Here is a 26,305-nt window from a genome sequence, read left to right as displayed (position 1 = left end):
TAATGATCACTGTTGATGATTGCATCAGTTTGGTTTATTGATGGTAATACTTGATCCAGATAATTAATTATTATTCATAATTCATCCAATGATCACTGTTCATGATTATATTAGTTTAAAATAATGTTAAATAATCAGTGTTGTTACTTGATCCAGATATTAATTGTATTCTTAATTCAGGAATCAATGTTCATAATTATAGTAATATTAAATACTTAAAGGGCTTCTGTCACCCCACTAAAGTCTTTTTTTTTTTGGGCTACTTATAATCCCTATACTGCGATATATCAATACATAATGCTATTACTCAAAAAACAGACTTTTATCATATGCAAATTACCTGTCTACCAGCAAGTAGGGCGGCTACTTGCTGGTAGCAGCCGCATCATGCTTTCATAAAGACGCCCCCTCCTCATGTTGATTGACAGGGCCAGTGAATGCGCTCGTTCTCTGGCTGGCCCTGTCTGCATTCAAAATCTGGCGCCTGCGCCGTACCTGTCTTCAGTCGGCGCAGGCGCACTGAGAGGAGGCCGCTTGCTCGGCCGCTCCATCCTCAATGCGCCTGCACTGATTACGTCACATCTACACCCAGCGCAGGCGCACTGAGGAAGGAGCGGCCGAGCGAGCGTCCTCCTCTCAATGCGCCTGCGCCGACTGAAGACAGGTACGGCGCAGGCACCAGATTTTGAATGCAGACAGGGCCAGCCAGAGAACGAGCGCGTTCACTGGCCCTGTCAATCAACATGAGGAGGGGGCGTCTTTATGAAAGCATGATGCGGCTGCTACCAGCAAGTAACCCCCCTACTTGCTGGTAGACAGGTAATTTGCATATAATAAAAGTCTGTTTTTTTTAAAAGTCCGTTTGTGATTGGATCGCGTTACAGCCAGGGAGAAGGAGACGAAGGAGGCAAACGGAGCAGCGCCCAGAAAAAATAGCAAGTGTTATTAGATCCCTGCTCTATGCCCTACCAAACCTGCTACTTATTTCATAATGTTTGGACCCATGAAAGGTCCTCTTTAATATTTGGACTAATTTACATTAGGGATTTTCTTTAGGAAATATATATCTGTTTGTGTGTATATATATATATATGTACAGTACAGACCAAAAGTTTGGACACACCTTCTCATTCAAAGAGTTTTCTTTATTTTCATGACTATGAAAATTGTAGATTCACACTGAAGGCATCAAAACTATGAATTAACACATGTGGAATTATATACATAACAAAAAGTGTGAAACAACTAAAAAATATGTCATATTCTAGGTTCTTCAAAGAACACCTGAAATGGTTTTCACTTCACAGGTGTGCCCTGTCAGGTTTAATAAGTGGGATTTCTTGCCTTATAAATGGGGTTGGGACCATCAGTTGCGTTGTGGAGAAGTCAGGTGGATACACAGCTGATAGTCCTACTGAATAGACTGTTAGAATTTGTATTATGGCAAGAAAAAAGCAGCTAAGTAAAGAAAAACGAGTGGCCATCATTACTTTAAGAAATGAAGGTCAGTCAGTCCGGAAAATTGGGAAAACTTTGAAAGTGTCCCCAAGTGCAGTCACAAAAACCATCAAGCGCTACAAAGAAACTGGCTCACATGCGGACCGCCCCAGGAAAGGAAGACCAAGAGTCACCTCTGCTGCGGAGGATAAGTTCATCCGAGTCACCAGCCTCAGAAATCGCAGGTTAACAGCAGCTCAGATTAGAGACCAGGTCAATGCCACACAGAGTTCTAGCAGCAGACACATCTCTAGAACAACTGTTAAGAGGAGACTGTGTGAATCAGGCCTTCATGATAGAATATCTGCTAGGAAACCACTGCTAAGGACAGGCAACAAGCAGAAGAGACTTGTTTGGGCTAAAGAACACAAGAAATGGACATTAGACCAGTGGAAATCTGTGCTTTGGTCTGCTGAGTCCAAATTTGAGATCTTTGGTTCCAACCACAGTGTCTTTGTGTGATGCAGAAAAGGTGAACGAATGGACTCTACATGCCTGGTTCCCACCGTGAAGCATGGAGGAGGAGGTGTGATGGTGTGGGGGTGCTTTGCTGGTGACACTGTTGGGGATTTATTCAAAATTGAAAGCATACTGAACCAGCATGGCTACCACAGCGTCTTGCAGCGGCATGCTATTCCATCCGGTTCGCGTTTAGTTGGACCATCATTTATTTTTCAACAGGACAATGACCTCAAACACACCTCCAGGCTGTGTAAGGGCTATTTGACCATGAAGGAGAGTGATGGGGTGCTGCGCCAGATGACCTGGCCTCCACAGTCACTGGACCTGAACCCAATCGAGATGGTTTGGGGTGAGCTGGACCGCTGAGTGAAGGCAAAAGGGCCAACAAGTGCTAAGCATCTCTGGGAACTCCTTCAAGACTGTTGGAAGACCATTTCAGGTGACTACCTCTTGAAGTTCATCAAGAGAATGCCAAGAGTGTGCAAAGCAGTAATCAAAGCAAAAGGTGGCTACTTTGGAGAACCTAGAATATGACATATTTTCAGTTGTTTCACACTTTTTTGTTATGCATATAATTCCACATGTGTTAATTCATAGTTTTGATGCCTTCAGTGTGAATCTACAATTTTCATAGTCATGAAAATAAAGAAAACTGTTTGAATGAGAAGGTGTGTCCAAACTTTTGGTCTGTACTGTATATATATATATATATATATATATATATCCAATGAAACACGATGGCGGCACTGGATGAAAAAATAAGGCGGGTGCTAGGTCCAAGGGTATAGCTGCTTACTAGGGATGAGCGAACTCGAACTGTATAGTTCGGGTTCGTACCGAATTTTGGGGTGTCCGTGACACGGACCCGAACCCGGACATTTTCGTAAAAGTCCGGGTTCGGGTTCGGTGTTCGTCGCTTTCTTGGCGCTTTTGTGACGCTTTCTTGGCGCTTTTTGAAAGGCTGCAAAGCAGCCAATCAACAAGCGTCATACTACTTGCCCCAAGAGGCCATCACAGCCATGCCTACTATTGGCATGGCTGTGATTGGCCAGAGCACCATGTGACCCAGCCTCTATTTAAGCTGGAGTCACATAGCGCCGCCCGTCACTCTGCTCTGATTAGCGTAGGGAGAGGTTGCGGCTGCGACAGTAGGGCGAGATTAGGCAGATTAACTCCTCCAAAGGACTTGATTAACTGATCGATCTGCAGCTGTGGATCATTGAGCTGCTGATCCTCAATTGCTCACTGTTTTTAGGCTGCACAGACCGTTTGTCAGTCTCATTTTTCTGGGGTGATCGGCGGCCATTTTGTGTCTTGTGGTGCGCCAGCACAAGCTGCGACCAAGTGCATTTAACCCTCAATGGTGTGGTTGTTTTTTGGCTAAAGCCTACATCAGGGTGAAGCTGTCACACCAAGTGCATTTAACCAGCAATAGTCTGTTCATTTTTTGGCCATATACAAAATCAGGGGCAAGCTGCGCCTGTCACCAAGTGCATTTAACCCTCAATGGTGTGGTTGTTTTTTGGCTAAAGCCTACATCAGGGTGAAGCTGTCACACCAAGTGCATTTAACCAGCAATAGTCTGTTCATTTTTTGGCCATATACAAAATCAGGGGCAAGCTGCGCCTGTCACCAAGTGCATTTAACCCTCAATGGTGTGGTTTTTTTTTGGCTAAAGCCTACATCAGGGTGAAGCTGTCACACCAAGTGCATTTAACCAGCAATAGTCTGTTCATTTTTTGGCCATATACAAAATCAGGGGCAAGCTGCGCCTGTCACCAAGTGCATTTAACCCTCAATGGTGTGGTTGTTTTTTGGCTAAAGCCTACATCAGGGTGAAGCTGTCACACCAAGTGCATTTAACCAGCAATAGTCTGTTCATTTTTTGGCCATATCCCAGTCTAATTCTGTCACTAAATCCATACCGGTCACCCAGCGCCTAAATACTAGGCCTCAAATTTATATCCAGCTAAATCTGTCCCTAGTGCTGTAGCTGGGCGAGTTATTTAGTGTCCGTTCAAGCACATTTCTTGTTCTGGGTTGAAATACAATTCCCAATTTAGCAATTTCATAATTTAGTGGTTCCTGCTATATCAGAGCTCTTTGAAATCTATCCCAAAAAGGGTATATAATATTGAAGGTGCACATAGGGTCATTCAGAGTAACTTCACACACACCCGCTACTGTGTATTTCCAAGTCTAATTCTGTCACTAAATCCATACCGGTGACCCAGCGCCTAAATACTAGGCCTCAAATTTAATTCCCTCTAAATCTCTCGTTACCCACCGCTGTACTGTTGTTGCTGGGCAAGATATTTAGTGTCCGTCAAAGCACATTTTTTGTTCTGGGTTGAAGTACAATTCCCAATTTAGCAATTTCATAATTTAGTGGTTTCTGCTATATCAGAGCTATTTGAAATCTATCCCAAAAAGGGTATATAATATTGAAGGTGCACATAGGGTCATTCAGAATAACTTCACACACACCCGCTACTGTGTATTTCCAAGTCTAATTCTGTCACTAAACCCATACCTGTCACCCAGCGCCTAAATACTAGGCCTCAAATTTAAATCCCTCTAAATCTCTCGTTACCGTTGTCCTGTTGTAGCTGGGAAAGTTATTTAGTGCCCGTCAAAGCACATTTTTTGTTCTGGGTTGAAGTACAATTCCCAATTTAGCAATTTCATAATTTAGTGGTTCCTGCTATATCAGAGCTATTTGAAATCTATCCCAAAAAGGGTATATAATATTGAAGGTGCACATAGGGTCATTCAGAATAACTTCACACACACGCTACTGTGTATTTCCAAGTCTAATTCTGTCACTAAATCCATACCGGTGACCCAGCGCCTAAATACTAGGCCTCAAATTTAATTCCCTCTAAATCTCTCGTTACCCACCGCTGTACTGTTGTTGCTGGGCAAGATATTTAGTGTCCGTCAAAGCACATTTTTTGTTCTGGGTTGAAGTACAATTCCCAATTTAGCAATTTCATAATTTAGTGGTTTCTGCTATATCAGAGCTATTTGAAATCTATCCCTAAAAGGGTATATAATATTGAAGGTGCACATAGGGTCATTCAGAATAACTTCACACACACCCGCTACTGTGTATTTCCAAGTCTAATTCTGTCACTAAATCCATACCGGTGACCCAGCGCCTAAATACTAGGCCTCAAATTTAAATCCCTCTAAATCTCTCGTTACCCACCGCTGTACTGTTGTTGCTGGGCAAGATATTTAGTGTCCGTCAAAGCACATTTTTTGTTCTGGGTTGAAGTACAATTCGCAATTTAGCAATTTCATAATTTAGTGGTTTCTGCTATATCAGAGCTATTTGAAATCTATCCCTAAAAGGGTATATAATATTGAAGGTGCACATAGGGTCATTCAGAATAACTTCACACACACGCTTCTGTGCATTTCCAAGTCTAATTCTGTCACTAAATCCATACCGGTGACCCAGCGCCTAAATACTAGGCCTCAAATTTAATTCCCTCTAAATCTCTCGTTACCCACCGGTGTACTGTTGTTGCTGGGCAAGATATTTAGTGTCCGTCAAAGCACATTTTTTGTTCTGGGTTGAAGTACAATTCCCAATTTAGCAATTTCATAATTTAGTGGTTTCTGCTATATCAGAGCTATTTGAAATCTATCCCTAAAAGGGTATATAATATTGAAGGTGCACATAGGGTCATTCAGAATAACTTCACACACACGCTTCTGTGCATTTCCAAGTCTAATTCTGTCACTAAATCCATACCGGTGACCCAGCGCCTAAATACTAGGCCTCAAATTTAATTCCCTCTAAATCTCTCGTTACCCACCGGTGTACTGTTGTTGCTGGGCAAGATATTTAGTGTCCGTCAAAGCACATTTTTTGTTCTGGGTTGAAGTACAATTCCCAATTTAGCAATTTCATAATTTAGTGGTTTCTGCTATATCAGAGCTATTTGAAATCTATCCCTAAAAGGGTATATAATATTGAAGGTGCACATAGGGTCATTCAGAATAACTTCACACACACGCTTCTGTGCATTTCCAAGTCTAATTCTGTCACTAAATCCATACCGGTGACCCAGCGCCTAAATACTAGGCCTCAAATTTAAATCCCTCTAAATCTCTCGTTACCCACCACTGTACTGTTGTTGCTGGGCAAGATATTTAGTGTCCGTCAAAGCACATTTTTTGTTCTGGGTTGAAGTACAATTCCCAATTTAGCAATTTCATAATTTAGTGGTTTCTGCTATATCAGAGCTATTTGAAATCTATCCCTAAAAGGGTATATAATATTGAAGGTGCACATAGGGTCATTCAGAATAACTTCACACACACGCTTCTGTGCATTTCCAAGTCTAATTCTGTCACTAAATCCATACCGGTGACCCAGCGCCTAAATACTAGGCCTCAAATTTAAATACCTCTAAATCTCTCGTTACCCACCGCTGTACTGTTGTTGCTGGGCAAGATATTTAGTGTCCGTCAAAGCACATTTTTTGTTCCGGGTTGAAGTACAATTCCCAATTTAGCAATTTCATAATTTAGTGGTTTCTGCTATATCAGAGCTATTTGAAATCTATCCCTAAAAGGGTATATAATATTGAAGGTGCACATAGGGTCATTCAGAATAACTTCACACACACGCTTCTGTGCATTTCCAAGTCTAATTCTGTCACTAAATCCATACCGGTGACCCAGCGCCTAAATACTAGGCCTCAAATTTAATTCCCTCTAAATCTCTCGTTACCCACCGGTGTACTGTTGTTGCTGGGCAAGATATTTAGTGTCCGTCAAAGCACATTTTTTGTTCTGGGTTGAAGTACAATTCCCAATTTAGCAATTTCATAATTTAGTGGTTTCTGCTATATCAGAGCTATTTGAAATCTATCCCTAAAAGGGTATATAATATTGAAGGTGCACATAGGGTCATTCAGAATAACTTCACACACACGCTTCTGTGCATTTCCAAGTCTAATTCTGTCACTAAATCCATACCGGTGACCCAGCGCCTAAATACTAGGCCTCAAATTTAATTCCCTCTAAATCTCTCGTTACCCACCGGTGTACTGTTGTTGCTGGGCAAGATATTTAGTGTCCGTCAAAGCACATTTTTTGTTCTGGGTTGAAGTACAATTCCCAATTTAGCAATTTCATAATTTAGTGGTTTCTGCTATATCAGAGCTATTTGAAATCTATCCCTAAAAGGGTATATAATATTGAAGGTGCACATAGGGTCATTCAGAATAACTTCACACACACGCTTCTGTGCATTTCCAAGTCTAATTCTGTCACTAAATCCATACCGGTGACCCAGCGCCTAAATACTAGGCCTCAAATTTAATTCCCTCTAAATCTCTCGTTACCCACCGGTGTACTGTTGTTGCTGGGCAAGATATTTAGTGTCCGTCAAAGCACATTTTTTGTTCTGGGTTGAAGTACAATTCCCAATTTAGCAATTTCATAATTTAGTGGTTTCTGCTATATCAGAGCTATTTGAAATCTATCCCTAAAAGGGTATATAATATTGAAGGTGCACATAGGGTCATTCAGAATAACTTCACACACACGCTTCTGTGCATTTCCAAGTCTAATTCTGTCACTAAATCCATACCGGTGACCCAGCGCCTAAATACTAGGCCTCAAATTTAAATCCCTCTAAATCTCTCGTTACCCACCGCTGTACTGTTGTTGCTGGGCAAGATATTTAGTGTCCGTCAAAGCACATTTTTTGTTCTGGGTTGAAGTACAATTCCCAATTTAGCAATTTCATAATTTAGTGGTTTCTGCTATATCAGAGCTATTTGAAATCTATCCCTAAAAGGGTATATAATATTGAAGGTGCACATAGGGTCATTCAGAATAACTTCACACACACGCTTCTGTGCATTTCCAAGTCTAATTCTGTCACTAAATCCATACCGGTCACCCAGCGCCTAAATACTAGGCCTCAAATTTATATCCCGCTGAATTTGAATACAATACATTGGGCCAAATAATATATTTGTTGTTGTGGTGAACCATAACAATGAGAAAAACATCTAGTAAGGGACGCGGACGTGGACATGGTCGTGGTGGTGTTAGTGGACCCTCTGGTGCTGGGAGAGGACGTGGCCGTTCTGCCACATCCACACGTCCTAGTGTACCAACTACCTCAGGTCCCAGTAGCCGCCAGAATTTACAGCGATATATGGTGGGGCCCAATGCCGTTCTAAGGATGGTAAGGCCTGAGCAGGTACAGGCATTAGTCAATTGGGTGGCCGACAGTGGATCCAGCACGTTCACATTATCTCCCACCCAGTCTTCTGCAGAAAGCGCACAGATGGCGCCTGAAAACCAACCCCATCAGTCTGTCACATCACCCCCATGCATACCAGGGAAACTGTCTCAGCCTCAAGTTATGCAGCAGTCTCTTATGCTGTTTGAAGACTCCGCTGGCAGGGTTTCCCAAGGGCATCCACCTAGCCCTTCCCCAGCGGTGAAAGACATAGAATGCACTGACGCACAACCACTTATGTTTCCTGATGATGAGGACATGGGAATACCACCTCAGCATGTCTCTGATGATGACGAAACACAGGTGCCAACTGCTGCGTCTTTCTGCAGTGTGCAGACTGAACAGGAGGTCAGGGATCAAGACTGGGTGGAAGACGATGCAGGGGACGATGAGGTCCTAGACCCCACATGGAATGAAGGTCGTGCCACTGACTTTCACAGTTCGGAGGAAGAGGCAGTGGTGAGACCGAGCCAACAGCGTAGCAAAAGAGGGAGCAGTGGGCAAAAGCAGAACACCCGCCGCCAAGAGACTCCGCCTGCTACTGACCGCCGCCATCTGGGACCGAGCACCCCAAAGGCAGCTTCAAGGAGTTCCCTGGCATGGCACTTCTTCAAACAATGTGCTGACGACAAGACCCGAGTGGTTTGCACGCTGTGCCATCAGAGCCTGAAGCGAGGCATTAACGTTCTGAACCTGAGCACAACCTGCATGACCAGGCACCTGCATGCAAAGCATGAACTGCAGTGGAGTAAACACCTTAAAACCAAGGAAGTCACTCAGGCTCCCCCTGCTACCTCTTCTGCTGCTGCCGCCTCGGCCTATTCTGCTGCTGCCGCCTCGGCCTCTTCCTCCGCCTCTGGAGGAACGTTGGCACCTGCCGCCCAGCAAACAGGGGATGTACCACCAACACCACCACCACCACCTCCGTCACCAAGCGTCTCAACCATGTCACACGCCAGCGTTCAGCTCTCCATCTCACAAACATTTGATAGAAAGCGTAAATTCCCACCTAGCCACCCTCGATCCCTGGCCCTGAATGCCAGCATTTCTAAACTACTGGCCTATGAAATGCTGTCATTTAGGCTGGTGGACACAGACAGCTTCAAACAGCTCATGTCGCTTGCTGTCCCACAGTATGTTGTTCCCAGCCGGCACTACTTCTCCAAGAGAGCCGTGCCTTCCCTGCACAACCAAGTATCCGATAAAATCAAGTGTGCACTGCGCAACGCCATCTGTAGCAAGGTCCACCTAACCACAGATACGTGGACCAGTAAGCACGGCCAGGGACGCTATATCTCCCTAACTGCACACTGGGTAAATGTAGTGGCAGCTGGGCCCCAGGCGGAGAGCTGTTTGGCGCACGTCCTGCCGCCGCCAAGGATCGCAGGGCAACATTCTTTGCCTCCTGTTGCCACCTCCTCCTTCTCGGCTTCCTCCTCCTCTTCTTCCACCTGCTCATCCAGTCAGCCACACACCTTCACCACCAACTTCAGCACAGCCCGGGGTAAACGTCAGCAGGCCATTCTGAAACTCATATGTTTGGGGGACAGGCCCCACACCGCACAGGAGTTGTGGCGGGGTATTGAACAACAGACCGACGAGTGGTTGCTGCCGGTGAGCCTCAAGCCCGGCCTGGTGGTGTGTGATAATGGGCGAAATCTCGTTGCAGCTCTGGGACTAGCCAATTTGACGCACATCCCTTGCTTGGCGCATGTGCTGAATTTGGTGGTGCAGAAGTTCATTCACAACTACCCCGACATGTCAGAGCTGCTGCATAAAGTGCGGGCCGTCTGTTCGCGCTTCCGGCGTTCACATCCTGCCGCTGCTCGCCTGTCTGCGCTACAGCGTAACTTCGGCCTTCCCGCTCACCGCCTCATATGCGACGTGCCCACCAGGTGGAACTCCACCTTGCACATGCTGGACAGACTGTGCGAGCAGCAGCAGGCCATAGTGGAGTTTCAGCTGCAGCACGCACGGGTCAGTCGCACTACAGAACAGCACCACTTCACCACCAATGACTGGGCCTCCATGCGAGACCTGTGTGCCCTGTTGCGCTGTTTCGAGTACTCCACCAACATGGCCAGTGGCGATGACACCGTTATCAGCGTTACAATACCACTTCTATGTCTCCTTGAGAAAACACTTAGGGCGATGATGGAACAGGAGGTGGCCCAGGAGGAGGAGGAGGAGGATGAGGAAGAGGGGTCATTTTTAGCACTTTCAGGCCAATCTCTTCGAAGTGACTCAGAGGGAGGTTTTTTGCAACAGCAGAGGCCAGGTACAAATGTGGCCAGCCAGGGCCCACTACTGGAGGACGAGGAGGACGAGGATGAGGAGGAGGTGGAGGAGGATGAGGATGAAGCATGGTCACAGCGGGGTGGCACCCAACGCAGCTCGGGTCCATCACTGGTGCGTGGCTGGGGGGAAAGGCAGGACGATGACGATACGCCTCCCACAGAGGACAGCTTGTCCTTACCCCTGGGCAGCCTGGCACACATGAGCGACTACATGCTGCAGTGCCTGCGCAACGACAGCAGAGTTGCCCACATTTTAACCTGTGCGGACTACTGGGTTGCCACCCTGCTGGATCCACGCTACAAAGACAATGTGCCCACCTTACTTCCTGCACTGGAGCGTGATAGGAAGATGCGCGAGTACAAGCGCACGTTGGTAGACGCGCTACTGAGAGCATTCCCAAATGTCACAGGGGAACAAGTGGAAGCCCAAGGCCAAGGCAGAGGAGGAGCAAGAGGTCGCCAAGGCAGCTGTGTCACGGCCAGCTCCTCTGAGGGCAGGGTTAGCATGGCAGAGATGTGGAAAACTTTTGTCAACACGCCACAGCTAACTGCACCACCACCTGATACGCAACGTGTTAGCAGGAGGCAACATTTCACTAACATGGTGGAACAGTACGTGTGCACACCCCTCCACGTACTGACTGATGGTTCGGCCCCATTCAACTTCTGGGTCTCTAAATTGTCCACGTGGCCAGAGCTAGCCTTTTATGCCTTGGAGGTGCTGGCCTGCCCGGCAGCCAGCGTTTTGTCTGAACGTGTATTCAGCACGGCAGGGGGCGTCATTACAGACAAACGCAGCCGCCTGTCTACAGCCAATGTGGACAAGCTGACGTTCATAAAAATGAACCAGGCATGGATCCCACAGGACCTGTCCGTCCCTTGTCCAGATTAGACATTAACTACCTCCCCATAACCATATATTATTGGACTCCAGGGCACTTCCTCATTCAATCCTATTTTTATTTTCATTTTACCATTATATTGCGAGGCTACCCAAAGTTGAATGAACCTCTCCTCTGCCTGTGTGCTAGGCCTAAATATATGCCAATGGACTGTTGCAGTGGTGGGTGACGTGAAGCCTCATTCTCTGCTATGACATGCAGACTGATTCTCTGCTGACATGAAGCCAGATTGTCTGTTACGGGACCTCTCTGCTCTGCCTGTGTGCTAGGCCTAAATATATGCCAATGGACTGTTGCAGTGGTGGGTGACGTGAAGCCTCATTCTCTGCTATGACATGCAGACTAATTCTCTGCTGACATGAAGCCAGATTGTCTGTTACGGGACCTCTCTGCTCTGCCTGTGTGCTAGGCCTAAATATATGCCAATGGACTGTTGCAGTGGTGGGTGACGTGAAGCCTCATTCTCTGCTATGACATGCAGACTGATTCTCTGCTGACATGAAGCCAGATCCTCTGTTACGGGAGCTCTCTCCTCTGCCTGGGTGCTGGGCCTAAATTTATGACAATTGACTGTTGCAGTGGTGGGTGACGTGAAGCCTCATTCTCTGCTATGACATGCAGACTGATTCTCTGCTGACATGAAGCCAGATCCTCTGTTACGGGAGCTCTCTCCTCTGCCTGGGTGCTGGGCCTAAATTTATGACAATTGACTGTTGCAGTGGTGGGTGACGTGAAGCCTGATTCTCTGCTATGATATGAAGACTGATTCTCTGCTGACATGAAGCCAGATTGTCTGTTACGGGACCTTTCTCCTCTGCCTGGGTTCTGGGCCTAAATTTATGAAAATTGACTCTTACAGTGGTGGGTGACGTGAAGCCTGATTCTCTGCTATGATATGAAGACTGATTCTCTGCTGACATGAAGCCAGATTCTCTGTTACGGGACCTCTCTCCTCTGCCTGGGTGCTGGGTAGTGTTGAGCGCGAATATTCGAAAAGCAAATTTTTTTCGCGAATATCGCAACTTCGCGATTTCGCGAATATTTCGAATATAGTGCTATATATTCGTAAAAACGAATATTCGTTTTTTGTTTCCCCCCCCCCCCCCCACAAAATTACAGTACACATATAATTGATTGTTTCCCAAAGGTCCAACAGCTCAGATCTTACTCACATTGCCTAGAAAGTGATTGAGGCGCGAATCTTCGTAAGGCGATTTTATTAGCGCACATGCGAATATCGGCACGTCCCAGAACAGAGGCAAAGGGCTTTGCATTCATACATTAGTGAATTGAGTTGCGAATCTTCGTAAGGCGATTTTATTAGCGCACATGCGAATATCTACACTTGTCCCAGAACAGAGGCAAAGGGCATTGCATTCATACATTAGTGATTGAATTGAGTTGCGAATCTTCGTAAGGCGATTTCATTAGCGCACATGTGAATTTTGCATAGCATATGTATTATGCGATAATTCGAATTATCGCATATGCGAAATAATAACGAATTTGAATAATCGCGAATATTTTACGAATATTCTTTCGAATATTCACAAAATTTCGCGAATTCGAATATGGGACATGCCGCTCAACACTAGTGCTGGGCCTAAATTTATGACAATGGACTGTTGCAGTGGTGGGTGACGTGAAGCCTGATTCTCTGCTATGACATGCAGACTGATTCTCTGCTGACATGAAGCCAGATTGTCTGTTACGGGACCTCTCTCCTCTGCCTGGGTGCCGGGGCCTAAATATCTGAGAATGGACTGTTCCAGTGGTGGGTGACGGGAAGCCAGATTCTCTGCTATGGAACCTCTCTCCAATTGATTTTGGTTAATTTTTATTTATTTAATTTTTATTTTAATTCATTTCCCTATCCACATTTGTTTGCAGGGGATTTACCTACATGTTGCTGCCTTTTGCAGCCCTCTAGCTCTTTCCTGGGCTGTTTTACAGCCTTTTTAGTGCCGAAAAGTTCGGGTCCCCATTGACTTCAATGGGGTTCGGGTTCGGGACGAAGTTCGGATCGGGTTCGGATCCCGAACCCGAACATTTCCGGGATGTTCGGCCGAACTTCTCGAACCCGAACATCCAGGTGTTCGCTCAACTCTACTGCTTACCCAATATTATAGACAGGAAACTGGACAGCACTCCAGATAAAAAATAGTGGTTTATTCACCCATGTGGTGTAGGCAATGTTTCAGCTCATACAAAGAGCCTTTTTCAAAACTATTTTTTATCTGGAGTGCTGTCCGGTTTCCTGTTCATAGATATATATATATATATATATATATATATATTTATTTCCAATCAGTGATTTATAAATCTTTCTGCTATAAATGCTGTATATATTGCATTTTAAAATACGTTTTTTTATCAATACTTTTTTTTAATAAATTTTTATCTATACTGTGTTTGTCTGTTTTATGCATGGGATATATTAAAGTATGAATTTTCAAGGCAGTTCCAGATGATTGAGTGCCTGTTAATATTTACAAACATGAAAGAAATCTAGGAGAACAAATGGACCAATGAATGGGGAAATCACTATTTTCATGTACTATATAGTGTATGATGTTTACTTTTTACATTAATCATGGGATAAAACCTATAAAAATGGCAATATTTGCTATTTGCATGCTGTTAAAACAACAATCCAGTGATGATAATATGCATGTTCACCTAATAAGTGCTGGTGACGCACATGCTCAGTCACTGCCCCCATACAGTTCTCTGCATAGTGATCCTACATCGACTACAGAACAGCTAATAGAAATAGCTTTCTTCTATACTTGTTAGAGAAGAACCCCATGAGGTAGACTGGTAATACACTGTACAGGGACATTTCCTAGTGGGCTGATGCCCAGGGGGCTGACTGAGCCCTCCTCACAGCCACAGGCTCGGTACGTAATGATCTGATACTTTCAGCATTATAGGGCTTGTCTCACTTCAGCAAATGGCATTTATCATGTAGACAGAGTTAATACAAGGTACTTACTAATGTATTGTGATTGTCCATATTGCTGGCTTGATTTTTCTATCACATTATACACGGCTCGTTTCCATGGTTATGACCACCCTGCAATCCAAGCAGCAGCGGACGCTCTTGCACACTATAGGAAAAAGAGCTGGCCTATGCGCACTCCCATGGTGCCAGCCACCAGAGAGGCCAGTGCCTTCTTCTACAGTGTGATAGCACGGCCACCTCTGCTGGATTGCAGGGTGGTTAAAACCCCTGGAAACAAGCAGACTGAAGAATGAATCAAGCCAGCAAAGGAAGCAATATGGACAATCACAATACATTAGAGAGTGCCTTTTATTAACTTTGTCTACATGATAAATGTACTTATGCACCTGGCGGGCTGCTGCAAGGGCCCCCCTGCAATTAACGATATCACCATCCTCATGCCAATGATACAGTTGAACACTGTGGCAGGGTGGCAGTATACTGTTCTGCACTGTGGTATTTGGAGCTGCTGGGTATTTGGTATTGCTGGCCCTGCCTACCTGTTGGCCCCGCCTTTTCTTAATTTGGCTCTGCCTACAACATGGGGTCACTTTTAGTTTTTTTCCAGGGCCATTTTAAGTTCCCAGTTTGGAAGAACCAGAGCCTTTGCCACAGCATCACAGTACACCTGGGTGTAACTATAGCTGTAGTATCTATACCAGCTGTTATGGGGCCAAGATGTTGAAGGAGCCAATTAAGGTTTTAGAACTTTGTACTTATTTTTAGGAAATAGCACATTTGTGGCTTCCTGCTATGGCTACTATGTGGGTTCTCTGACATATGGAACCATCATCCATACCTTAATTATTGCTACTTATGCTGTTTCAGGTGCCTGTCATTTGGTGGTGGGGGTCCGTTTCATTTTGCTTAGGGGGCCTGTGAAATCTAGTTACATCCCTGACAGTTTAGCTAAGAAGACTCATTCTGCAGGGAAGTAACAATGGACTATATTGTCAGTTGCCAGATGGGGAAGGAGGCTGATTCTGTCGAGAGCTAGCCCAGCCCCCAACAGCAAAGATCAGTATGGAGCACCAAGGAGGACACAAGGAAGCAAAATATTATGAAATTTTTTTCATGCTACAAACTTTGTCAGTTGCTATAAAACAAGCATTAACAGACTTTTTTGTACTGATGATCTATCCTCATAACAGGTCATCAGTATCTGATCGGCGGGGGTATGACACCTGGGACCCCAGCCAATCACTTGTTTGAGGAGAACGTGGCGCTCTGGTGAGCACTGCTGTCTCCTCACTTACCTAGCCCAGCACCGTGCATAGTATAGCGGCTGTGCTTGGTATCGCAGCTCAGCCCCATACACTGGAATGGGACTAATGAGCATGACGTCACTGGCCTAGGGTAAGCTGTGAGAACATCGGGTGTCGGGCTCCCACTGATTAGCTACTGATAGTAACATAGTAACATAAGGCCAAAAAAAGACATCTGTCCATCCAGTTCGGCCTGTCATCCTGCAAGTTGATCCAGAGGAAGGGAAAAAAACCTGTGAGGTAGAAGCCAATTTTCCCCACTTTAGGGGAATAAAAAATTCCTTTCCGACTCCAATCAGGCAATCAGAATAACTCCCTGGATCAACGATCTCTCTCTAGTAGCTATAGCCTGTAATATTATTACCCTCCAGAAATACATCCAGGCCCCTCTTGAATTCCTTTATTGTACTCACCATCACCACCTCCTCAGTATATAAAAAAGTATAAAATGGTCAGAAAGACTGACGTGAAATGGCATAGCCCATTTAACTCTGTGTATCCTGCATCACAAGTACATTATTTTAATGACAATATTTACAACCCCCTGGTGAAACTAAGTAGCATCCCAAAAAACTTTATTTTTAATTAGTGTTGATCGTGAATATTCTAATCGTGGATTTTTATTGCGAATATCGGCACTTCGAGAATTCGTGAAAATGTAGAATATAGTGCTATATATTCGTAATCGCGAATATTCTATTATTTTTTTTTTTCATCAGTACTACTGTGTCTTGCTTGTGGGCCAATGAGAAAGCTGTAATATCTTTTCAGAGCTTAGCGACATCTTTAGCAAGCAATAGGAAAGTTCCCTACTCCTTTACTAATATAAGAAACTCCCCAGCAGCCATTTTCTACAGTTTTTTTTTGCAGTTCTGAGAGAGAGAGCAGTGACACTGCTGTGCTCTGTGCTTTGCTGAGTCATCTGGATGCTTATTCAATTACATTAGATAGATATATACATATATATATATATATATATATATATATAATACAGATAGTTAGTGGGAGATAGTCAGTGTAGGTTAGGCTACTTTCACACTTGCGTTCAGACAGATCCGCTCATATAATGCAGACGATGGGATCCGTTCAGAACGGATCCGTCTGCATTATATTGTAGAAAAAATTCTAAGTGTGAAAGTAGCTTCAGACGGATCCGTCCAGACTTTACATTGAAAGTCAATGGGGGACGGATCCGTTTGAAAATTGAGCCATACTGTGTCAAATTCAAACGGATTCGTCCCCATTGACTTACATTGTAAGTCTGGACGGATCCGCTTGCCTCCGCACGGCCAGGCGGACACCCGAGCGCTGCAAGCAGCGTTCAGGTGTCTGCCTGCTGAGCGCAGGCCAAACGCTGCCAGACTGATGCATTCTGAGCGGATCCGCATCTAGTCAGAATGCATTAGGGCAGTACGGATGCGTTCGGGGCCGCTTGTGAGAGCCTTTAAACGGAACTCACAAGCGGAGCCCCGAACGCAAGTGTGAAAGTAGCCTTAGATAGTGATATAGTATAGCTGTTAGGTAGTTTAATAGGAATTACTGTACTGTGATAGGGATTAGTGTCTCTGTTAGACATAGTGCTGTGATGTCACAACAATACTTAGTGCACCAATCAGTAATATCTACTCAGATCTGATAAAATGTGAAGTTGCAAGTATTGCGCAAAAAAACCGCATCATTAATGCCGATTTGCGCAATCGCGAAAATAATGACTGGAGATCGCAAATTCTAAAATGCATGAATTTATTGCGAATACTATGTGAAAAATTCACAAAATATTGCGAAAACGAATATTGCCTATGCTGCTCATCACTACTCTTAATCTATAGAAGTCAAAGGAGAAGCAGAGACCCAGATGGGCTCAGATAGGCTAGAAGCAGCTGAGATAGACTTCTGGTTTATATATGTATATGTGGATTAAACATAATGCTGCACTCAAGGACATATATACCAAAGAACCAGACCATACGGTTGCACTGATTAGTTTCCTTTCCTTGTTACAATGTAGCAGGAATCTGCGCAGGACTCTACTCCAGAAACAATATTGTGGCCCATGGAAAGGGGGTAAAGAGAGGAAATACACACCAGGCTCTTCTGTCCTGGGTGTCAAATACCCAATGTCATATTAGGGAGGTCATTCTGATATCCTTTTCAGGCTCCATAGATTTGTGTTCAGAAAACATAAGCCCAAGATGTAAAGTATATACAGTGATCCCTCAAGTTACAATGGCCTCAGGATACAATATTTTCAACATAAAATGGTCTTTTCTGACCCATCATAAGTTGAAACTAGACAAACAATGTCTCAGACCAATCAAGGTCACTTCTCTGGTAAAATAGTTGTATTAGCAGCTATTCCCGACATGTTTCATCTGTCTTAGTTATCTGGTTATTTTTCTTTAATCTTCATTTTCTCTTATCTTCGATGACATTTTGGGGCTTTGGAACAGATTACTCAAGTTACAATGGTCGTCCTGGAACCAGTTAATATTGTAACTTGAGGGACCACTGTACTGTAAATAGCACATGTGACATGAAATATGGATGGGAAACATATTTACTGCACTGACTTATAATGACTCACTGGACTTTCCAAATAAACTTCAATATACTAATGAGGGCAGATGGCATCTAACATCTCAGGTGAGGGTTTTAATGGTAAGGAAGCCATGGGAGTGACAGCTGCAAACGAATCAGAAGACTCATTTTGCTGTGAATAGAAAAATAATAAGAAAAAAATAATTAAAAAAAACAAACTGCATTTTATTGCACATTGGTTCTGGTTTAAGGTTTTTTTTTTTATTCCCTCCATTTGCTTTAGATTTCAATTTTAGATTGCACGTTCACTATCCTCTCAATGAATCACTTGTGTATGAATGTTTATGATACAAATGTTCTGCTAAGTAAATAAATACCCCCTATGACCACTAGATGGCACCTCATTACTATTTCTATATCCACTGTTCTCCCCCCCAGTATCTCCTCATTCACAGCGGGATAGCAAAACAGGATCACAATGCAAATAACTGTACTTTTTGTAGAATATATAATGCAAAATACAATGTAATGTATTGTCATAAACTAGGATCATTTAAAAAAAAGGCCTACTCAGATGAGAGATGCCCCCTGTGTGGTTTTCAAATGTGTTAATTCCTATCATAGCTGTTGATAAATTTGACCCACATTGAACAGGTGACCCACTCACGTGGGATAGCTTTCTTGAACTCTAGATCCATCGGCTTCTAAATAGCTATTAGCTATGGAGAGACATGGTTTATGGCCAAAATGCAGCACTTTAGGGAAGTACAACTGTCATAGCTACAAGTGTTCTTCATTTAAGGGGTTATTTACAGGAAACTGCAGTCAGGTGAAATGCAATAGAAATTATAGCTGAATGTGAGCTATGAACACAACTGAACCCCCTGAAGGGGCAATAAAGCAGGTTTATTCTCACAAATCATTCCTTTGGCTTTTGCGATCAGCAATAACTCGCCCATCTGTTCAAAATGTACTGCATAAAATGTATGGACACATGTTCAGTGTTATTATGGCAATATAATATTTAATATTATATTTATTGCAATATATATTTGTTAGATTTAATAAAATACATATTTTAGGGTTAGGTGTCAAAATATACATAATGCAAATGTGTCAGTGATGACGATACGGCAGGGAAATGCTATTTACGCTGTAACATGCTGCAGTCTTCGTGCATGTTCTCCTGGGGGATCTATGAAAGGATTGGAAAATCCAACTTTAAAGCTGGCCATACACATTTAACAATGGTCCGGTCAATAGTTATCTCTCCCAGCTCCCACATACACGTATGTTTATTTGAGCATGTATGCATTGTCAATGGGGAGAGAGGAGAAAACCGCACCACCGATGGCGACTTATCTCCTGTGAGAACAAAAGGATCAAGCAAAAATATTCACTTTGTCTAATGCCTCACTCCCCTACGTCATCTGTCTGTCCCCATACACTTTAGAATGTCGGACGAACCATCCGTTCCCTATGGGTTCAGCCAAACGGACAAGAAAAGGACATGATCTATTTTCTTTGCGGGCCGTGGAACAGACGTGTGGATGAAGACAGTATACGGTGTGCTGTCCGCATCTTTGGCGGCCCCCTGAAATGAATGGGTCCATAGCCGATCCGCAAAAAATGCAGATCGAATGTGGACCAAAACCACGATCGTGTGCATGAGCTCTTATACAGTACTAGGGTGTATAAAATGGCCATGAACGACATCAACCCCACCCCCTCCCCATTTATATCTTGGATAGCCGGCGTCCACCAAAAACCAAGACTGTAAACAGATGGCTCTAATACAAGCTCCCAATCTGCTGGAATAAAGCCTTATAAATATGTAACAGCTCTAACAAAACAGTAGGGATGGAACGGTCAAGCCTGAATTCACAAGGCTGTTCCGGCAGTAATAGTTTTTTTTCGATTTACTCTTGCAAATGTTAAAAGGATACGTCTGGTTTATAGTGGCAATTTAGGAGATGGGAACATGTGCTCAAACACATAAAAAGTTTATATTTAAATAAACGTGGAATACATTTGTTTTATTGTGGTACTGGGATTCTTTTTATCTTGACAAGGAACTTTAACAAGTTTCGGTCAACAGCTGGCCATACACTTTAGACCACTATCTTCCCCATAAATATGCGAACTCAGGTTGCCAAGCTTGTGCCTATTTTCATTTGCATGTGCAGTGACCACTACAGATACTGCATACTGTGTGTGCATAAAGCTCAATAATAACACAGTATGCAGTAAGCTCATAACCTCCCTCTAGTGGTGACTGCAGGCAACAATAATGTAAGATTTTAATCAGTGTCTATGCAGGGATCATAATAAATGAACCACGACTGCTGTAAATGTAAGTTAGGAAATTAATTTGCACAATATTTTATACCTTCAAATAACAGTTCTAAAATGTGAAGAGTAACTTTAAGACTCGCTTGTTCTCATTGCGTTAGTAAGATTAAACTTTAGAGAAGACCATTTGCCATAATAACTAACCAGATAAGTGCAAAGCGATAGCAATATTTATTGCCATATTAAACTGTACTAAAAGGCTATGGACAAAGAAAATACAGTCATTTTACATACAAGGTGATTCAAAAATAAATGTGCAAAATTATAGCCTTGTTATTCAAAAACTGAGAGAACATAACATGAAAAGACACATTATCTATCCAAGTTTTATCTGTATACTACAAATGTTCGATGCAAGCTCCACTCGTGACATGGCAGATATCTAGGAAGTGGCCCAGTTCTGACCAGATGCGTGCCAGCACATCCTCCGATATGGACACCACTTTTTTCAGAGATGTGTTGTCTCAGATCATTCAAATGATTTGGTGGGAGATACATTGAGTTCTTGATGTAGCCCACAGAAAGAAGTCACAGGGCAGTTAGATCTGGTTGGGTCATGGAAGTCAGCACAACATTGGTGAATCGTTCATTCCAATGTGGCCGATCCAACGTTCCAGTAGGGTTGCATTCAGATATTGGCAAACAATCAACTGGAAATGATGAGGAGCATCATCCTGCTGATAGAAAATGGCAGATCTTCCTCTATCGGTGCAATAAGCCACTCCCTTAACATTTCCAGATAGGAGAGGTCAGTGACCGTATAGTCTACAAAAATTAAGCAACTGTACAGATTTCTCCTGCTCATTGCTCGATAAGGGCCCATGGGTTTTCTGAGCCCAGATTGTAATGTTTTTGTGATAAACCTTCCCACTAAAGTGAAAGGTAACCTCATGGCTGAACACCAACCTGTCAGAGAATTTGTCTTCTTCCAATCAGCCCTGCAAGTCAATGCAGAAGTCAACATTTTGGTTTTTGGTCTGGTCTCGGCTCCTGTAGACATTGTAATCTTTTCATAAAAAATGGCCATACCATGTCTGTAACACTTGTAGTTCCATACTAGACAGCTTGGTCGAATTTTAGGACTATGCTCGTACAGTGGTCAAATCCTGCTCACTGTCTCCTCTGGTCTTCGGGTGGCCTGGACTTTTCCCATAAGAACATCCAGTGGCTTCAAACTGCTTCAACCAACACGAAATGCAGTTTCTATGTAGAGCACATTTACCAAATTTATTCAGAAAATTTCACTATACTGTCACAACAGACAAATTTCAATATGCAAAAAGCTTATTATTGCTGCAATGTCGCCATCTTAGACCTGCCTCTTTGTGTATATGATTAAACTAAGCTAAGAGGCAGATTCATGACAACTGTCTAAGAGAAAACTGACTTTGTTGCCAATCGCAACCAATCACAGCACAACTTTCATTTTTCAAGAGCAGAATTGGTTTACTTTAATTACAGGCCTTTAGTTTTCAACATTCCTTTTGAATCATGTTGTATGTTAGTACTGTAGTTAGCTTAAGTTATAAAAAAAAGTGAGCTGCCCTCCTTGGACCCTCTGCCCCCTCTCCACACACATCTGCTATGTACAACCTCCTACCCCTCCCTGCTGCTATGTGTGAAACTTAGAGAAGTAAGGGGGGATATTAGCAGAAACAGCCATGAAAAGAGGAGTAGGATAGATTTAGGTCAGATTCAGATGCACCAACAGCTAGATAAAGTAGTTACATAGACTCTGCAGAAGCAAAACCCTAGGAAATGTTTAAATGGTTGCCTGAGATTTTGATATTGTTGGCATATTCTCAGGATAGGTCATCATCAATATTTGATCGGAAGGGGGTCCGACTCCCGGGACCCCCTCCAATCAGCTTTTTGGCCAGTGATGTCATAATTATCAGTCAAGTGGCCTAGACGCAGCTCAGTACCATTAAAGTTAATGGGCCTGAGCTGCAATACTAATCACAGCCGAAATACAATGTATGGCACTGTGCTTGCTAAGCTGCAAAGAGGCAACAGTGCTCACAGCTGATCTATCCTGAGGATAGACTATCAATATCTAAATGCTAGACAGTACATTTAATGAAGACTATTAGGAAGTTTCCTTTTTATTTTTGCAATGTATAGGGGCAGTGATACTGACCATTTGTGCAATATACTTTAATTACTGAAACTGTTCATTTCTTTTAGAAAAATAGCTCTAAAGTGGCCCATTTTGAGCCTTAGTAACGCTCCTCTGTCTTCTGTTTACAGAACACAGTCAGTGTTAGCAAGTCTCCACAGTCATGTAAACAGAAGACAGAGGAGCGTTGCTAAGGATCAGAATGGGCCACTTTAGAGCTATTTTTCTAATAGAAATGTACGATTTCAGTAATTAGAGTATATTACAAAAATATTTAGCATCACTGCCCCTAAAAATAAAAAAAGGCAGTTACACTTTAATTGTATAGAATATTCTTGAAAAATATTTTTTATGTATATTGCTTTGCACTTTACATACAGTATTGCTTTGCATATTCTGTTGAATGATTTTTCACATTGATGCATTCATATTTCTGTAGTTAGACTTTATGAGGGATTTATGATTAATGAAGTATTGCACTTGTTTAATTGAAATATTTTGTGAAGGAAACAGTATGGTTTAGAGAAGGTCTATGTTGGACCAAAGCGAGTGCAGGCGGCGGTGGACAAACACTTGACTCATCTGGTGTTTGCTTTTGTCTCTTTGTGTATTAGTTAATCCAGGTCAATGTGTAGGACAGATGATATAAAATGTCTTCTATAAATTGCACACTTTCTCCGGTTAAGGGGAAAGATGGCACACCAGTGTGGAGGTGTCACATTGAGAGATGCCGAATAATCCATATAATCCATTATTACAAAAAGAAATTGGAAGCGGGCTAAAAGCCGCTGTCCTTCCCTCATCTGTAACAAAAGGATTTGACTCAATTATGTATCTGTATTGTTTACAATCAATTATCTCTACATCATTTCCCATATGTAATGCAAAGCCATTATGTATCATTCATACAGAATCGCCTCCAAATCCCGTTCATATAAACGTATTGGTCGCTTGCCAAATCATTTCAGCTGCAACTGCTCGATAAGAATATTTTGCAGTCAACAATTTCCTTATCTAGCAGACAGACTAAAAAAGAAAATATGCCGCTTTTCTATGCAGCTGTTGGACTGACTGTATAATGAGCCTGAGATTATGTTAATTATGGTAATGCAAACGGCACTTAAGATTCAATCAGCTAAGCAGGTTAAGGTGGCAATGTGTCAGAAAGTGTCCTGCCATGAGGAGGACACAGGACAGGCTAGAGTCATTTTATCATACATACGTACCTGAGTCACCCTGCAATTTTGAGGCCAGTGCATTGCTAATTACACGTATTTTCGCAAGCAGCTAGTTCTAAGGGAAACGAGATGCTCGTCGGGCCCCAACATGAGCAGCATCAATGATTCCAATGCCTGCTCTACAGCTGGGATAAATAATGGCTGGCACCATGCTATGCCCAAGACACAAGAATTGTGCAGCTCACGTTAACTTTTGTACGATTCAAGTCCCATGACTTTTTCGTTCTTCCACTAAATGTCAATGAAAATATCATGGCCTTTGACTTCTATAGAGTGCAAATATCACATACTGTACTGTGGGAGACAAGGCAAATGCACAGTAATTACAGTCGCGGTGTTCGGAGGCTTGTTGGTTGCTATTTAGAAGAACAGGGTTGTGCATTTTGTGGAACTTGGTGCATTCCTAAAAAAATACAAGACGCATGGTTAGACCCAGTAGTTGCCTACTAGCCTAAGGACTCATGCACAAGGCTGTTGTTTGGGTTGGCATCCGATCCGCTTTTTTGGTGGATTGGACACCGACCCATTCATTTCTATGGGTCTGTAAAAAACGCAGACAGCACACGGATGCCATCCATGTGCTTTCCGCATCTGTGCGGCCGTTCCGCAAATGATAGAACACGTCCTATTCTTGTCCATTCTCCGCAGCTCTATTAGGAAATGCAGCATATATATGGCCAGCATCCGTATTTTGTGGATCAATGGATTGAAGACCGCAAAATGGATGCGGTCGCGAGCATAAGGCCTTATAGTTTTACAATGCTTATTACACAATCGGTCACAGCACTCCGGACTCCAATTTCTAATTGTGTACACAAAAAATAATGGAAGTCCCAGTGAATTAACTGATTACCAGCTCTAGATGGCGGAAGTTATTAGCAAGTTGAGCTCACAATACTTTAGTGTTTTTAATAGTTTTCCTTAAAACTTTGAGCCCTTGGCAGATTCTGTACAGGGGTACTGGATTTGCTCAGAAAAATATGCTGCACTCCTTAATCCGTTATTTGTGTATTGCTACATCTGTACTGAAGTGATAAATGGAAGCAGAGTAAAGATGAAGCTTGCTAAGTCAGTGGTAGCTCTGGCTCAAAACGACTGCTTCTTTGCATAACGGATTCAGCAATCAATTAACCATATTAATATTTAAGATTTGCTTCCGGCTGAGAAATCAATGAGATGATTCAGATAGCTAAGAATATTTAGCTTTCCATGGATGTCATCATGTAGTGTTCACTGAACACAACCTCGTGCTCAACTAAATTTCCTATCTGCCCAATCCAGTTAAAGGGGTTCTGGGACTATCCTCCAACTTCTGAGACCCCACCAACTCTCCAGCTGTTGTAAAACTACAGTTCCCACCATGCCCTGCTGTAGGCTGATAGCTGTAGTCAGTCTGGGCATGCTGGGAGTTGCAGTTTTGCAACAGCTGGAGAGCCTCAGGTTGGCTATCCCTGAATTAGTACAATGAAGGACACTCAGCGCTTGCAGAACCTGAAACTCGCACAATCACACATATGAACTAGCCAATCTTTCTTTATAAACGATGAAGGGGCACAACAATTACTGGAGCAGGACAGCTCCCTCATTGTGCTGACCAGTGGGGTCCTAGAGATCAGGACCCCTCTGTTCAGGATAGGCCGGCAATGATATAGTCCCTGAAAACCCTGTTACGTTACTTGCCTAGGTTCTGGTGTTTGGCCTTGTTTAGGCAAGAAATATGACCTAACGGACAGGCAGAACATATGAAACATGCTCACATTAGTCCCCTGTGTTTTATTTTTTAAAGAAGTTCCATAATTTTCAAGATTGATGGCATATTTCTAGGATATGCCAATATGGAAATACCAGATGCAGTGTATGGAAGAGAGCGGCACTTTGTATTAGAAATCTATGAAGATGCCTTTCTTCTTGTGAACGATGGAAGCACCAATGCCAAAGCAGACGTGCCTAGGATTATGGCCTCAAAAGGGTTGCTCAGTTATCAAATATTTTTGTGCAGCCTCACCCTCCATGCCAGACCTGTGGAGGGAAATGTATCTTCCTGCACCCCATCGCTCTTTCCCGACTCCTTCAGTTAACCGTTGCTTTCGCCATGTTCCATGTTCAGCTTATAAACTTCCAGCATAGATTGGGGTCCCAGGTTTACAAGCTGGGACCAGAGCATAGAGAACGGAGCTGTGGACCGAGGGAGTATGCTTTGCCACACAGGTCCGGCGGAGAGGCTGGCCAAAAGTGTTTGAAAGCTGGACAACTCCTTTAAAAAGTACACAACCCCTTTAATTTCATCCAGCACCTGTATTACAGTCACAGAATGAGAATGAAGAGGGCTAGTCACGGTGATTGGCATACAGCAAACA

At 43.3% G+C, this 26,305-nt stretch overlaps 1 protein-coding gene across 2 annotated transcripts in view; it reads right to left on the bottom strand.

The window, feature by feature from the left end:
* SLC24A3 (solute carrier family 24 member 3) overlaps positions 1 to 26,305 on the bottom strand; it is a 436,240-nt gene that overhangs the window by 59,313 nt on the left and 350,622 nt on the right. The window lies entirely within an intron of this gene.

The sequence above is a fragment of the Bufo gargarizans genome, chromosome 4 (assembly GCF_014858855.1).
Source record: "Bufo gargarizans isolate SCDJY-AF-19 chromosome 4, ASM1485885v1, whole genome shotgun sequence".
Classification (NCBI taxonomy): Eukaryota; Metazoa; Chordata; class Amphibia; order Anura; family Bufonidae; genus Bufo; species Bufo gargarizans.
The sequence above is the reverse complement of the archived record's forward strand: the minus strand, read 5'-3'. Positions and strand labels throughout refer to the sequence as shown.